Source organism: Leptonychotes weddellii, chromosome 3 (assembly GCF_054177405.1).
Source record: "Leptonychotes weddellii isolate Sample4059 chromosome 3, ASM5417740v2, whole genome shotgun sequence".
Taxonomy (NCBI): Eukaryota; Metazoa; Chordata; class Mammalia; order Carnivora; family Phocidae; genus Leptonychotes; species Leptonychotes weddellii.
Window position 1 is genome coordinate 61,775,006 of NC_138371.1, and position 18,038 is coordinate 61,793,043.

Consider the following 18,038-nt stretch of genomic DNA (forward strand, 5'->3'; position numbering starts at 1 on the left):
TTGAACCATAAATTACATCACTCTTCCCAGCACCCCTAAGTCCCTGACTCCTTGTCCTTTGATTTGCTGTCATATCTTATCTGCAGATGGCCATCAATAAACAAAACCACTGGTCTGATGTGTGTGCTTGTTCCAGTTCTCCGAGTATTTCTGGAGGTAGTACATTTTTTGCTCTCCAAGCCATTTTGGTCTCTGGGCTGTCAAGGATGCTCACAAAATCCTGTCCTCTCTCCAAGCTGCCTCCCTTTTTTAAGATTTCTAATTATCGCTATCCTAACAGATCTACCACTCCACGTCTGTCTTCTCCCTCATTAGCTGACATTGTTTCCTCTGCTTTCATAAAACAGAAGCACCATAAAGACCTCCCCATACCGTATCTAAAACAGGAAAATTACGGACAGAAATCTCATCTGTGATAGCAGGAGACACCAGTCTGTGGACAAAAAACTATCGGTGCACACCTCAAATGCTTCCATTTATCAGGTAGTGTAGGAGTCTTTCTTTGATGGTGTGTGAGCAGCAAGACTCAGCAAGGACTCCACCATAATTTAAAGGAGTTGGACAAATAATCAGGAATAAACAGCTTCTCCCTTTCCTCCCCTGATTTCCCAGCCCCCTCCCAAAAATGTACTTTGATGTTCATCTTCCTTCTTAAAAAAAAGTCCTTTCTCCTTTGCGCAACAAACACATCTACCTCTGATAGATTCACTATCCCTCTCATGATCCAGGATTATCCTCCACTAATGAATCCCTCTTTGCCTTTATCTCAATCTATACTTGTACTCTTCAAACTCAAGCATGTTTAGTCCAATTTCTATCAAAAGGAAGAACTCTTTCTGTCAATAAAACCTGAGCTTTTATCACATGCCTGCACTCCAAATCTTTTCATCTGGTGCCTACTGGATATGCTCAACTTGCATGTTTTACAGCACCTCAAACAGATCCGTTAAGAATGCCTACAAAGTCTCTGTTTACCCAGTCCATATACTGATGTTCTTCTCATTTTTCTGTGTAAGCTAGAAGATTGGGAGTCATCCTTGACTTTCTACCTGTTGCAGTCAAAGTCATCAGGTCATGTCAATTCTGCCTCCTAAAGTCTCCCTTAAAGGCATCTGGTCATGTTCATCTCTTACTGCCTTAACTCAGGTTTCATTACCTTTAAAAATGATTAGATTGAATTAAAAACAAATCTAGCTGTGCTCTGTTTATAATACACAAGAGGCTTACAAAATTTGAAAGTAAAAAAAACAAGGGCAAATATATGGTAGACAGATAAAAAGAGAAATCAGAGATTCTGTACTATATGCCTAATATGGTATATTTAACTGATATTGATCAAACTAGAATTACCTTCCCATAGAATATTTTGAAAAATGGATAAAATGTTATTAGCTCACAGGTAAAAAATAATCCTCTATTATTTTAAAAACTGTAAAATTATATATGTCCCTTTTACACATACAATAAAAAACAGAAGCAAAATAAATTTAAAACATCAACAAAAAGATCTCATGTAAATAAATCTTTAGTCACTACCAATTAAAATTCATTATTAGAGAATACTTAAAAATAATTAAAAGAAGAACACTACAGATCAAAACGTAAGACAATGCAGAAACAATCAAAAGGAAATCAGAACCCCAACTATTTTCAAGGTTAAATGAGAAGAAAATTAGTAAGCTGGGCATTCAACTCTAAAGTAAACACAACATAAACCTGAAACAAATCTAAGAAAAGCAGGAATTAATACAAATAAAAGCAGGAATTTTTTAAAAGGCAGAAAATCAGAAAAATTAATGAAAATAGACTAACAAAAGTAGTGATGCCTTTCCTAAGTACTGTAAATAACTACTTACAATATAATGATAAGAAATTCCATTACTAGTAATATCCATAACATCTAAATTATTAGGAGTTAACTTCACAAGACATATAGAACATTCATTTTACAAACAAAAGCTTGACTTGAGAGACACAAAAAATGATATGAATCAAAGCTGTGGCATATTACTTTCCTGAAAGAAAAGTTCAATATTGTAATAATGTCAGTTATCTCTGTATTCATTTTCTATTGCTGCTGTAAGAGGTTACCACAGATTCTGTGGCTGAAAATAATATAAATGTATTCTTTTACAGTTATGGAAGTTAGAAGACCAAAATGGGTCTTATTAGGTTAAAATCTTGTTATAGGTAGGCTCCTTTCCTTCTGGAGGTTTGTTTTCTTGCCTTTTCTAGCTTCTAGAATCTACTTGCTCTCCTTGGTTCATTTCCTTCATCTTCAATACCAGCAGTGTAGGGTCTCCAAATCTCTCTCCTCCCTGTCCTCTGCTTCCATCATATCTCCTTCTCTTCCTCTCTCTCTCCTGCTTCACTGTTTTGCTTACAAAGACCCCTTGCTATTGCATTGGGCCCACCCAGATAATCCAGGAGAATATCTCAAGATACTTAGTTTAATCATACCTACAAAGTCCCTTATACCATGGACAGTAAGAAATTCTTAGGTTCTAAGGTTAGGGTATGGACATCTTTGGGTGGCCATTATTCTACCACAATATCCAAATTGATTTAGTCATTTAAAACAACTCAATTATTTTTTAACTGACAGAGTGATTCTAAAGTATAACTGGAAACTTAAACTGAGAAAACTGAGAAATTGCATAAGGGTAATAAAAGGAAAGGACTTTCATTGCCAGATATGAAAACATATGGCACCATAATAATCAAGGGGATGTGGTTGTATAAGAATAGATGTATCTTGGAAAATAATTTTCGAGAATGTATATGTATATGTAATTAGTATTATAACACATGATAAGAAGTGGCTTTTAAGATCTGAAGGGAAAGGGCTGATTACTTAGTAAATTATGCTGGAAGAAGTTAATTATTTGGAAAGAAAAATGTTGGGATTTAAGTTAGATCTGCACTTTACCCCCACACACCAAAATACATCTATGATGGATTATAGCATTAAACAACGACAACAAAATTAAACTATTGGGCTTGAAAGTAAAAGATGGGTGAATAATTATTATCTTTTAATGAACTGAGTAAAAAAGAATGAAGTATAAAAGAGGAAGAAATAAAAGAAAAAATGGAGGGTTTTGACTACTTTAACCCATAGACCCATGAACTTGCAAACATCAAAAAATACCATAAACAGAAGTAAAAGAAACAGGAAAATAATGGGAAAGTGTATTTTCAATCATATGACAAACAGTTCAGATAAAGAAAAATAAAAATCCCACTAGGAATATAGGCAAAGAAATTGTTATGACTTTGTTAAATTAACATTTGTTAAGAGGACCACAGGGTACTGATGGGGAATCAAAGTTCAACAACAGACCACAAGAAAAATTGAAATAGACTAGTTTACTAGTCACAAGTCCTGAAGGAAAACTTAAGGGGCCACATGAGGAGGTCAAGGCAGGGCCATGTCTTCCTTAGGGTCTGTGAGTGGAAAGAGTGAAGTTTGGTAAGCCCCTTAGGAGTTTTATCTAAGCGGTGCCCGAGGGGAAGGCCCTGGGAGGCAGAGGATGTTATGGATCGCAAGGAAAGTCCTATCAGGAGCTTACATTTGCTTGTGACTCTGTGGGCTGCTCTTCAGGGCATCTGTTACAGGAGAGGCTAGTGTCTGCTTAAGGTCGCTGTGGGCCCCTTGGCCAAAACAAAATGGATGTCAAAGCAGCAATACCATCAAGTAGCTTAGCTAAACCCTTGACAGAGATATTAACTGCCAAAGGGAAAATGCAAAAGTCCAATAAATACATTTTTTTAAATATTCAAACTGCTGCTTATTAAACAAATGCAAAATAAAATACCTACAAAATGCCATAGTCCTCTCCCAAATGATAGAAACTTTTTTTTTTCTTGTGCTCTTATCCATTGTTGCCATGAGGGTAGAGAAATAAATACTTAATACCATTCCAGTATAGACATAAATTGGTATAAGATTACTGGAAGATATTTAGTACCTTTTTAAAGGTGTTTTTAAAAAGAGAAAAAGTCAGAGAGTGTGTTAACTCTGACACATACAGAAATACTTTTGAAGATAATTGCAAAAAAAAAAAAATAATGGAACAACCGAAACTTCTGTCAATAATGGGTTGGCTAAATAAATTATGTTTACAGGAGTAAATATACATCGTAATTAAAAATCATGTTTTACAAGCATATTTAAAGATGGAAAATATTCATAATATATTAAGTGGAAAAGTTTCATGTTATGAAACTTCCCAAATAATTTTTAAAGTGTGCAAATGCATACTTTATTTAAGAGAAGGCTAAACAAAAAAATACTAACAGTTTTTTTTTCTAGATATTGAGGTTTCAAATTTTAATTTTTTAGTTTTTTCCTTTGCAATTTTCTCTATTTTCATTGTTAGGTTATGCAATGGTTATTAATTGTTTTTGTGATCATAGCACAAGCAGTAAATGTTATTGTTTTTAAAAACATCTTAATAACAGACCAGAAAGAATATAGAACAATTAGATTGTCCCTAATCAAGTCTTAAATTTTTTTTTAATTGATCTTTCTGGGTTTTTTCCTCCATCTGAAGCGATTCTACCTAATTTTTTACAATGTTTAGATCACACTGCCCTCATAATATATTCTTACACAGATCAACCTGGTATAGCCAAGATGCAGTTTTCTGCTTCCCACCAGTGAAATTATTTTTCAACACATCTCAGGCAGGATTTGAGGTAAACCTCTCCAGCTAGAACGAGAGCTTCAACAGTTAGGGACATTTTCCTATTTCATACCCCTTAGGTAATATTACTGGACCCTGGAACAGTGCTCTGACCATATTTGCTGTGGATAGCAATATAGGCTCAGCTCCAAAACAAAACTCTTTAAATTAGCGGTAGATGAGAAAGACAAGTCAGAAAGAAGATAGGATCCCGTTTGAGTTAATGGTGTTTAAATGTGTCCTTTACCTTAGTCTAGCTTCTGATACTGTATCAGACATAATGCCTTCTCTGTGCCATGCCCACCTGGCTTCCCATGATTGCTCTGATTCTCCATAATGCTTTCTATCTCTATGTTTATAATTTCACAATGATTTATTTTTCAACTATTTTCCCTTTTGAGATTATTTCTATGTCCCCTTACACATGGTTACCTAAACATAACCGGCCTAGTATATTTAAGCTGTAAGTTTCAAAGTTAAAATTAAGAATCTACTTTGCGTTTTCTTTATATTGCTCAGTTTACAAACATCTAACACTGAAAATTTACAGAAGATGATCTCCTGCCCATGTTTGGCTCATTGGTACCAGGAAAGTGATTAATGGTCACACTGTGGCTTCCATAAGAATGACATTCTTAACAATTATCACAGGCAGTCAGAAAGTACTATGATGGGTGCACATCCAGGAGTAGATGCCATTCACATTTGACATATAAGGGTAGAAATAATTAAACATTGAGATATAAACAAAATTTTTACCTTGCATCAAGAAATGAGTTGTCTAAGGAACAAAATGGGTATCTTGGAGAAATAAACATTCTATCATGTGGTGCTTGGTCAGAAGAGGCCATAATTTCCATTCATAATATCAGCGCCCACATTTTTGATTCATATCATCTCCTGAAATAGGTGAAACACCACCAGAAAACATTTTTTCTACATTGACCTCCCAATTTCAGAGCTAAACTCTCAAAGCTTTGGTAAAAGAGGACTTTGCTTAAGAAACTTGACTTGGAGAACAGTTTCAAACACAGTAGCGTTTACTTCAATATACCATATTAAACAATTTAATAGGTCAGACATATTTTTAAGCTAGAATTTTTCCTTTCTACCTTTCCTTTCTTTATCACTTCCTTATCTGTTTCTAAATAAGATTTTAGGTTGGGTCTTGTAAACCTAGAGCCCTCTACAGAAAGCTATAATTTGACATGTGACAAAAAACTTTGAGGTCATGGATAAGCTGGAACATATGCTAGTTATTTAGAAAGCTTTCAGATTTTCCTCTTCATATATTTATTTGTTCTTTAAATATATATATATATATACACATATATAAATGGTCTGATCGATGCAGTCAGTTCTATTGACCAGTCAATTTAATCTGAATAGTGGGTTTGTGTGAATAGACAGGACATAGTCAAATGCAAATTTGGATGTCACCCATCTAATTTGATCTAGGAACAGAGTAAACAATTACTGTCAGTGTTGAGTTTGGGATCTGATTTACATAGCCAGGCCCTCTATACTAGGTAGAGTAAGATAATTGCCAAGTCGTAAATACTGTTTGGTGAGTTGATCTGTTGTATAGACACAAGGGATTTCCCTTGGCTTATTCATTCTTCTTCCCTACACTGCTAGAACATTATACTCTAAATTGCATCCAACCTTTTGCACATTTGTTCTGAGTTCTTTACATTGTAACTACAATGTAGCACATTTGATGTCAAATCTGTACATTCTAATTACCCAGAACCAAAAACAGACAGGCCTTGTGTGCTTGTGAACCAAATACAACCAAATGTTTCCATTTGTGAGCCCAGATTACTGGGGAATTTCAAGTATTTCTGTATTTCTCAATGACAAAAAAAGGGCATGCTTCCAGAGTTAAGGCAAAAAATAGTCTTCTTTAAATTTATAAAGTTGGTCATAAATAAAAAATCTCTTTCTTTGTATGTGCTTGCTTAGAATCTCATTTTAAGAATTTCTTACAATGTTTTCAGTGAAATGTTGTAGCTTGGTTTTGTTCCCTGGAATGTAAGAGGTGAAATGGACTAGCAATAAAAATTAAACTGACTAGTCCAATTTCATTGCCTAAACTAAATGAAATTTGGGGATGTAGAGAAAAGCAGAAACGAGTGCTAAAAATGTACATTTGTATTTTAAAAGTCCATCTTAATCTTCTAAATCCTTATTGAAAACAAGGCAATAAAATTTACATGACATAAGTATATATGTGGTCAGGTATTTAGGAATAAAAACAAGCCTGGCACTGATTTATGGAATTCTTTGTGCTTTGACGTGACTAAGGGTGAAAAGGTTTCTTTTGCTAAAAATAATGACACCCATACCTAAGAAAGCATCTGGATGCCATTCTTGGAACTACAAGACTTTGCTAAAAATCAGGCCTGTGACCCTGGTAACCAACCAGTCAGTCCATAATAGGGTTCATTTTTTTTTTCACAGTTTTTTTTTTTTTGAAGTGGAGGTACCCTTCTTAGCTGTAATTTTGCTTTTGAATACCGAGTGTTGGAATATGAAGCAACCATTTCATATGTGATGTTTTCTACTATAGAATCAGATAGACATTTTTTACATAATTTTACTGTATATAAAGATGGATTTTTCCTGCTAGTAAAGCAGTAACTTAATGTTACTTAATGTGTGTGTGCCTGTGTGTGTGTGTGTGTGTGTGTCAGTGTTTGTGTGTGAATATGTGTAGTCACTGGCAAAAAAGAGTTAACTTTTCTGGAACTATGTTTCTGATCTGAAAATGTTCCATTATCATATTCAAAGCTCTTCTCTTCTAGGTGAATATGTGGTGGGAATGGTTGTTGGTGATGTACAGAAAAGGAATATTAGATGTATATTTTTCACACATCTATTTTATAATATTTATAACGTATATAAAGGTTAAGGAGAATAATACTTAATTGCCTATTCAAGGCATAAAATAAACTAGAATATAAAGAACATCAGGCAGCAGACTTCAGATGTTACAAAGTAGCTCCTGTCTTTCTTTCCCCGGAGTGAGCTTTTGTTCAGGAGAGTATGGGATCTTGAATTTTGTTCTGAAAGAATATGAGTGAATTGTTGTCTTAACCATATTTTCAGACTGTAACTTTATTGTCTAATTAAGGAAGTAAATGGTGAGTGTGTATAACATAACAAGAAAGAAGCTGTTCTACAAAGTCCATACCAGGTTCACCAGGGAAGGCCTGGATAGTTTTTTTGATTTATGGAGATCACAGAGGAAATAGGCGATTTTGCTTTTTTTGATGTGAATTTGAAATAGACAAATTAGGGTCTTTGGCATTTTTAGCAGACTTTTATGGAGAAAAGAATAAGTTATTGGTGATAGGTTCTAAACTCTTCCTTTTTCTAATTTTTGATTTTACAAATTCAAATCATTATAAAGTTTTAGCATTTATATAATAGGAAACATGAATATAATAAGCTGTTTAAATATAATATCTGATGTTTATCTAAATGACAAATTTCATTACTGAAGCTTGATGTTAGAATTTATAAATAGGATTTTATTTACATATTTCCCTCATACATTTATATGCCTTTGAGCAAAGTATAGTTCTCTTGGACATAAAGATGTCATCCTTTTTTTTTGGCAAGAGTGCTTCTTCCAAAAGGATACATTACCAAGCAAGGAAGGAGGAACAAGATGTTTGTATGGCAAGATAAAACAAATCAACAATGCTCCTAAGTGACTCTCTTACCCATTCATAAATCTATCGTTTGTGCATTACCAGCTACATATCCAAGCTTGTTTTTAGAAATCCAGTGTCTGGCATGTTGTAGGCCCTCAATGAATTCATTTAACAAATATTTGTTGAGCATTTACTATATTTTAGGCTCTGGCCCAGATGCTGAGGATACAGCAGTGAACGCAACAGGAAACTTATACTTTAATTATAGTGAATTGAATTGTGCCCAGAAGATAAGTTCACTCTGAACCTGAGAATGTAGCCTTATTTGGGATAGAGTCTTTGGACGTTAAGGATCTCAAGACAAGATTAGGGTGTGCTCTAAATCCAACTGTTTATAAGACAGAAGAAGAAGACAGAGACACAAATAGAAGAAGGCCATGTGAATACAAAAGCAAAGACTGCAGTTATGAAGCCCGAAGCCAAGGAATGCCAAGGACTGCTAGCAGCCACCAGAAGTTATAAGAAGGGCATGGAACCCATTATCCCTTAGAGCCTTCAGTAGGAACTACCCCTGCTGATAGCTTGGTTCTGAACTTCTGGCCTCCAAAATTGTGAGAGAATAAATTCTGTTATTTGAGCCACCCACATTGTGGTGATTTGTTACTATTATCTAATATTGAAGTAATAATCACCTAAAAACTCCAAAGTCAAAAGATTTTTGACCATGTGTGTTGCTACGTAGCCGTATCTGCCACTTCCACTTCCAGTTTGCAACTTGCAAACTCTTGCAAAACTCTTCATAGACCATGACTCTGACATGAGAAATTATTCACCATCATCATCAAAAATTTTGTCTAAGAATTTGGCAGGTGGGCAATTTATGTTCTTGTCTAATTCATTGACAAATCAAAACCCAGTACAACAAGCTATAGCATGCTATTTTTGACCTTCCTCTATGTTGACTTTTACTCATTAATCATTAAATTTTGTGTGCAATCATTTAAACCATTGTAAGTCTTTATATGTTATTTTGAAATCCATATTTTTCACATTTTTACAGGAATATATATATCATAAGACTTTGTCACCTGCTAATTTAAATCTAGACATGCTACATTTATAATTCTTTTGGCTTGCCAATTTAATAAACTTTTTTAAAAAATAAAATTGTTTTGAGATAGTTTGAGTTATAGTCTTTTTTAAATTATACTCTTACAACAACTTCCTTTTCTGATGATTACTACTTCTACCTAAAAATTTATAAAACATATATTCGATCATCTGTAGTAGAATTGTTCTCAGGAATATGTTTTTTCTTTACCTAACATTTTGTCAGTATTTTAGCATTTGTTCCTATATAGTTTTCGGGCCTCTTTCAGTTTCCACCAATATTAAAGCAGTATGTGTTTAGCAAGCTCATCTGCAGATCATTTCAATATTTTAGAGAATAACTATAACATTTCTTCTAGAAAGTGAACAAATTTGTCCAGAGACAAAAGCAAAAATTTGAGTTAATCTTTAATCCAGAAATAAGTAAAGAGGGCCAACCCTTTTGAAAGAATATGTAAAATTTTGGCAGGAAAAGTACTGTTGTACCAAATTGCAGGAATATACTGGCAGCAGACACAACCTCAGTTCTGTAAGAGATGTAAGTACTTTAAATGCAAGTTACTAAAGGATTTGCTGTCAACTCCTGAATATTATTTCAAATGTGTTTTCTTGGCAGGAAGAAGGGCGGAGGTACAGGCTGCTGGGAGAAGCAAAGACTGACACGTGCAAAGCTATAGGATTTCAAAGATGTAATAGTCGGCTGGGAGAGATCTTTTCCTCAGACAGCAGCAGAGTGCAAGGGAAGGAACTGAAGAGCTTAGGGTACATGTGGGAAAGAAGATAAAGTATCTGGAAGATACTTTATTTTTTAAGATTTATTTATTTATTTTGGAGCAAGAAAGAGAGAGAGGGAGAAAGGGGGGGGTGCAGGGAGAGAGAATCTCGAGCAGACTCCCCACTGAGCACAGAGCTCTAAACAGGGCTCGATCTCATGACTCTGAGATTACGACCTGAGCCGAAATCAAGAGTCAGACACCCAACCGAGTGGGCCACCCAGTTGTGCCTGGAATATACTCTTGCCATTGTGGACCTATAGCTGGGTGGCACCTGTGTGTACCAAGTGTGTGTTTGTGTGTAAGGTGACTGCGTATGTGTATGTGTGTATTGTAGAAAGTAGGGTGAGACAAAAAGGTTATCATGTCCCATCAAACAGATGCCCATGAACTTCAATTTTGTTTGCTTATTTTCCCCTGTAATGGTATCTTTTACCAGTTTACTCCAAAGTAGAGGCACCACTTGGAAATAAAGGGAATTCCTTGCAGTAGGCAGAGCATACCATGAAAAAACAAAGGGCAAATGTTTCACAAAAGAGATTGGCTAGAGGGGCGCCTGGGTAGCTCAGTCAGTTAAGTGGCTGCTTCTTGATTTCAGCTCAGGTCGTGATCTCAGGGTCATGAGATGGAGCCCTGTGTCCTGCTCTACACTGGGCATGAAGCCTGCTTAAGGTTCTCTCTCTCCCTCCGCCCCTTCCCACCGCTCTCTCTTTCTCTCTCAAATAAATAAATAAAATGTTAAAAAAGAGAGAGAGAGATTGGCTAGAGTCACACAACACAAAGAAATTGTGAAAAGCTTGCTACTAAAATAGAAGTTGTAATAAACATAGAGAACAAGCATATATTTCCACTTTCTCCATCCCACTGTAAATGACTAAAAAACCAGATTTAAAAATATATATACTGACAACTTTCAGTCAGAAAACAGTAGGCAGAGCAGGATTGAAATTCCTGAAAGAAGGGAAATAAAAGAGGTAAGCTTTATGATTGCCCTGGCTTCCTGCCTGGAGCCAGGTTTCAGGCCACAGCACAGGAAACTTGAAATAAAGCCTGGAGTTGGGACAGTGAGTTGAGAAGACAGCGATCTGAGCTTAGGGAAGTCAAGGAGGTAAGATTTTACAGAGAAGAGTAGTGGAGTGGTGGAAATAAACAAAAAAGAGCTTGGAGGTCGGCAGAAGGATCTCCTTAAGGCGTTGGCTGATCTGCCCGTTTGTGGGGAAAAAGAACTTTCCTGAGTCTGAGAAAAGAACCACTGAAAAATCATGGTAAAGCAATAGGTTCAACAATTCCCAAAGTTCAAACATGTGTAAGGAAAGTGTATTCCAACCAACCTGAGTGGAAAGACCTCAAAATACACAAGACAAATGGTAGAGTTCTTTGAGAGATCACACTAAACAGTAGACCTAAATCGACTCCATAGAAAAAGCTGCTCTGGACTTGCTATAACAAAACTTAAAAATAAGCCTCAAAAGAATCATACTTATCCAAGAATACCTGTGCACCTGACAAAATCTAACACTCTTTAAAAGATCACAATGAAATCCAGCCCTCAACCACGTAAAATCCATCATTTCTAGCATAGAAATAAAAAATACCAGGTAAGGTACACAAAGAAACAGGAAAATATGACTAAGAGAACAAGTGAGAAATCACATTTCTTCTCTGCACTAAAAACCTAAACTTAACCTTTGGTGTCAGAGTATAAAGCAAACACTAACCCCAATGTACCTTGGAAGAAAGCATGACATAATCATTGACCTGAATGCAGATGTTCTTTAACTAAAGCGTGGAGTGTTATCTTTAGTAATGTAAGGTGTATTTGAGCTGTCTCTGAGGACTATCACAGTTTGTTGGTAGAAGATATAAGGAGCAGAACTTGTATCTTTTCTCTATGGAATTAGACTTTATTGCATTCGTATTATCCATCACGGAGCAGCTGGGTCCCAAAAAGAATATAAGGACTTGAAAGTGTGCCTTCAAATTAGGCTAGGATTCAGAGTCATCTTTCTGAAACTGATGGCAGTAAGCCATGGACACAGAGGGGGGCTGGCATGCCCCAGGGCCCTCCTAATAAAATGGAAACACGCTCTATGGGCCAAGGGCTAAAGTTACAATCAGTCCTATAATGACAAAAGTAATAGCTAATTGCTTTTAGTATTTGCTACACATCAGATGCACTAATGCATTATATTTAATACTCTATCTTTTTAAGGTAAGCATTATTTTTGTTCCCATTTGTATTAGTTTCCTATAACTGCAATAACAAATTACCACAAACCGAGCCACTTAAAACAGCAGAAGTTTCCACTGTTGCAGTTCTAGAGGTCAAATTCTGTAGGGCAGAATCTGTGTCCTTGCTTGTGTATGTTGTTGGCAGAAATCAATTCCTTGCAGTTGTAGGACTGATTTCCTCAGCTCTCAGCAAGGGTAGTTCCCAGAGACCACACGTTCCTTGATGGTGGAAGCCATCTTCTTCCATGAGCAAAGCCACTGGTGGTGTTGATTTCTGCTCATGCTTCAAATCTCTTCTGCCTTTTCTTCTTCTGCCTTTTCTTCTTCACTGACTTCTGTCTTCCTCTGTCACTTTGCAGAGCCCATGTTATAATAATTCAAGATAATTTCTCTATTTGAAGGTCCAAATCCTCAATTCTATCTGCAAGTTTCCTTTTATTTCTTATGTACAATGAGAGAGTTGGGTACCTACATCTACTGGGGAGAGACAGTATTATTCCACCTACTACAGTCCTCTCTCTGGCTCCCAAAAATTCATGTCTGCTCCACATGCAAAATACCCAGTGTAGACTGTGTAATAATTATCTTTATATCCCAAGAGCCTGGAACATTCTTGACATTCAAGAAATTAGTCAATAAGTGAATGATATTTTTGAATTCTTGCTTTCAGCACTGCCTTCCATGAAGCAATCTTCTTTTACCTTCTTAGTAGCATTGGAAACATTAACACATTGCTATCTGTATGAATGAGTCAGATTGCTTCTCTTCACCTTTGGAACCTAGGCACAGAGGAGCAATAGAAGATCAGAAAGAAAGGGCACTAAAAGAGAAGCATGAAGGAAAACTATCCTTCCTGAATTTTCCTAGGGCCACCTAGAAATAAAACCCAAGTGTTTTTAAATCAATATAGTTTCAATTTTAGAAACTATAGTGTTTTAATATAAACCTTACTCCATCTCCAGGAATATAGAAGGGGAACACAAAATTTGTCTTTTCTCCCCTAATGACTCTTTTATATTCTCAGTTACCCAGTCTGAAATTGAGCCTTGCTGATTTTACTACAGTAAGTCTGCTGAATCTGGTGAATCTGTCCTCCTTCTGTTTTCATTGCCATTCTGCTAATTAAAGTAACCTCACCTGGATTAGTAAAGCAACCTCAAAATTTGTAGGTTTACCTCAAATCGCTTTGCTTCTATTTTGAACCCCAGACTATGACCCAAAGTTGTTTTCTAAATTATTGATCCAATTATGTCATTCTCGTGCTGAAAATATCTCAATACTTTTTAAAGTCACTTGCCATGTAATTCAAGGCCCTTCCAACCTCATTTTAACTCAGCTCAGAGTTTAAGCTTTAGGCACCGGTAGACCTGGTCCGAAATCCCTGACCTACTACTTACTGGCTAGGTGGTATCAGTCAAGGCACTTATCATCTCCAAGTGTAACTTCCTGATTTATATAAATGATATGGCACAGGGTTTTACCGAGATTTCAAGATACGTGTCAAGCTCCTGGCACCTAGAAAATGCTTAATAAAAGGTTACCATGTAAACTTTATGGTGTCATTCCTCTACACTGCTCGCTATACACTCCAGACTCTAGTTGAACTGAACTGGCACTTGAGATACTCAGAAAGATCCACTTATAGATCCACTTATATATAGATCCTCTTATATATACCAAGCTTTTGTTCATGCAACTTCTGTTACTCTAAGGCATCTCTACCCATATCTTTTTTTCTCCACTCATATCTTAAACCTGGCAAATTTCTGTTCATCCTAAGACACAGAAGTTTGCCATCTCTTTGAAGACAACCTGATTTCTCTTGGTCCATGGGACCAATCACCTTCAGCTCCATACTTCTTTTGCCCGTCTTCAAACCATTGGCATTTGTCTCCTGTGTCAAAACTTGCTGTATGAGTGAATTTCTTCTCACCAGTTGGTGAGTTTCTTGAGGCCAAGGCTGGTGTCTTCCCCATTATGGTTTCATCACTCCCAAGTGCAACACTGGACTTGTGGTTGGTGCTCAGCAAATATTTGTGGAATTGGTGGGTATAACAGTACTTCAAGACAGAATGTTGATGCCACTGTGTGATGCTTCTCTCATGGCCAAAAATTTAATCTAGTCATAATTCATAGTGCTTATTATTTCTATTATTATAAATATATTGGATTCTCTTTCTTAAAGTGCAATTAGCTAAATATTCACCAATTATGACTTTCCTAGAGCTTTCTGAACAGGTGAATTCAATATTTTATTCATATTGGCTTCCTCAAACCAAATGCCCACATTAAAAATGTATGTATGTAAGTGACTATGAATAGTAGCATTCTTATGAACAATTTTATGATAAAAGGAAGTTCGATGGCAGAAGGATTTTGGTCAGAAAACACATTTTACAGGTAAGCTTCTAAGGGGTTATTTTAAACAACACTGAAGGGAAAAAATAATTTCAAACAGATGAAAAATACCTCTCCACCCTCCCTGTAATGGATGTACTTTAAAGAAAGCCAAGGGGAATTTTAAACTCTACATACATTTTATGAACATTCAAATGAATATCTATGACTAATCTCAAGTGTATTTGAATAAAAAATAGAACAATTTTGATGTTCCAAGTTGAATTATTAAGTAAAAATATTCAGTTATCAGATAGTTAATTAAGTGGAACTGACTGTATTCATTAAAATATTTGTTCCAAACAAATGTATTTAACATTCAGATATTATGCAGAATAGGTGACAATTACATATCTCCATGGAGATCAATAATGGGATTCAGATCATTGTGTAAAGAGTCTGCAAGTTTAATGCAGAGAGAATGTCATTATTATTTCTCTCTTAATGATGGTCATTATGCGCAAACACTGATTGAATTCCATTTGTTACCTGCATTTGAGCTGAGAGGAATAATTACAATTTAAGTGTCTCCATTAAAATTCATAAAAGAATATGAATGCAAAAATTATACTTGAAACTGACAAAATATACTTTGAGGATATAAATTGTGTTTTCTGATAGGCCTCTTAAAAGTATTAAAAATAGCTTCATTTTAATAAGATGACATATAAAGATCATGTGTTATCCTCACCTTTATGTTAATTTTAATGCTGCAATACATGACTAATAATAAAAAGTAAAGAAATTAACTTTTAAAAAGTAAAATCAATTAAACAATGTGCCAGTTATCACCCATACTTTTGAGGATCGGGTCATAGTCCTCACTTTTTTTAAAGTGTTTTTAATTGCCATATGATATTAAAATTATGTTCTATCATCTCATATACGGGGAATACCTTTCTACCACCCACCACTGCTGGTAGCTAATAGTTCCAAGATTTGGACTGATGTAAATTAAGTGTGCTGTGATCTCTTTCATTTGGGAGCATACATTTATTTTGACTCGTTGTGCACCATTCAACATCTATAATTTCAGGAGCCGATAGTTACTACCCCATGGGCCACCCCAACCCAGCGTTTTCAGTTGATTATCCTGCATTTTCCCTAGAGTGAAGTGCAACATACTAAGATGTCATCTAGAGTACCACTGAGGCTTAAAAGTCTTGCCTTTCAGTGGCCTGGTTCCTTCAAGTTTGATGAAAGAAGTTTGAGTATTTAATGCTATGGAGGTCACAAGAGAAATGATGGCAATGGAGTCCTGAGGCATTTTTGCTGCTCAGGTTTCGAGAAGCATCTGAAGGGAGAAAAAGGATGCTTTCTTTCTGTACCAGACACTCTTCTCTAACTCTGTGTCAGAGCTTCAAATTGCAGTGTCTTGAATTTAAAGGTGTTTATATTGCATAATCACATGATTTTTGATACCACGAAGCAAGAACAAAGAAGTCCTAGAATTTTCACGTGAGGAAGGTCTCTACATCTCACTGCATCCACTTTCATTGTTTTACAGATGAGAAAACCAAGGTCTAGAGATGCTTGTGAAGAAATGTTTTCAAATGTTGGTAGTAGACTGAGAACCAGAACTCAGGGCCCTTGCCATTAAGTACAACATTCTTTATAAGTAGTATTGTTGGGCATTATCATCTGTCATCTGAGCAAAAATGCCTCAGGACTCCATTGCCAGGATTCATGTGGATTCATATATATTCATTTTTGTTTATTTTATTTCGTCATCCACATATGGAATTTTTTTTAAAAAAGCACCTGTTCCCTAAGAGTATCACTCTGTGAAAAACTAAAAAGAAAAATCATATTTGTGAGGATATTTATGATGGTTAAAATGGCTACAAATGTAGTAAAATGTGCCTGTGCTACACTAAAAAACCATAAATTATATTCCCCTAAAGGCACGACCAGTTTTAGACTGCCTAATTAGGCAGATCCATAATTTCCTTGGGTCTCTATAAGCCCAGTCTTGCCAATCGATCACTTTGAGGTAAAATGCAGAGATTAGAATTGCACTGGACAGTGTCTACTCACTGGCTACAGCACTTGGCAGTTTTCCATGAGATTCTGATTCTCTTGAATCAGGAGAAAAGACACGGGAATAGTGGGAGCTTATGCAGGAGGACTGACAAGATTCCCATCAAGTGTCTCTCCTTGCTGAGATATCTACAACCATTAAAAAAAGGCGGGGAGGGGAGGGAAGGGACGAAAGGAAGAAAAAAAAAGAGAGAGAGAGAAATAAAGAAAAATGAAAACAGTGGTCTTGGAGATCTGTGACTTCTTGCTGAAATAGCAGATAGGATCCAAACATTTGCATTGCAGCCATCTTTATTTGTTCATTCTCCTTTAGAAACTAGAACCCTCAGCCCAAAGTAACCCTCTTCTGCAGAATGAAACAAAACATCAAGATAGCGTATCACACAACCACTAAACACAAGGACTAGTGGAAAGTATTAGAATTCAGTCTGACATAAATTAGCAATGATTATGGCACTATCATTCTAAAGGGGGAAAAAAGAAAAAAAAAAAGACCTTTGTCACTTTTAAAGAAATGAGTATACTTACCTTAAAGAAGTAGAACAATGTTTAATAGGCTAATATATGAATGTAACCTAAGCTTTTGATTCTATCAGGTACCTACTAATAGCATTCCGATCAACTGGGATTAAGTCATAAGTATAAAAAAAGCATGAGGAAAATAGCTACCAATTGAATTTCTTAACTAGTTATTCTTGATTGACCTCACACTCTGCTATTTGAGCTGCCATTCCTCGGGTATGCAAATCTCACCGGATTCTTAAGCACAGTGCTTTCTAAATCTGTGGTAAAACTTACAGCAATCATTTTTCCAGCATGTTCAAGCTAATCAGATGCTATCCTCTGTCATGCCTTATTTCTCAGTTCTCTGACATGGCAAGAGAAGTTCACGGCAACCATAATTTGTCCTTATAATTCTTTTGGAACTATTCAATGCATGCAACAGGAAGTGGACAGTTTCTGGAATGAAGAATCAGGTTTAATTGGCTAAAAAGATTGAAATGGCTAAATCAAAATCAAGTCATATACTGCAGCCAGGAAGTGGAGAAAGGGAAAGTGTTCTTGTCTGATGTTATCTTCCTAGGTATTGCATTGCGGATTGCGAGCTCCAAACATGAGAAATATGCCTTATGTTG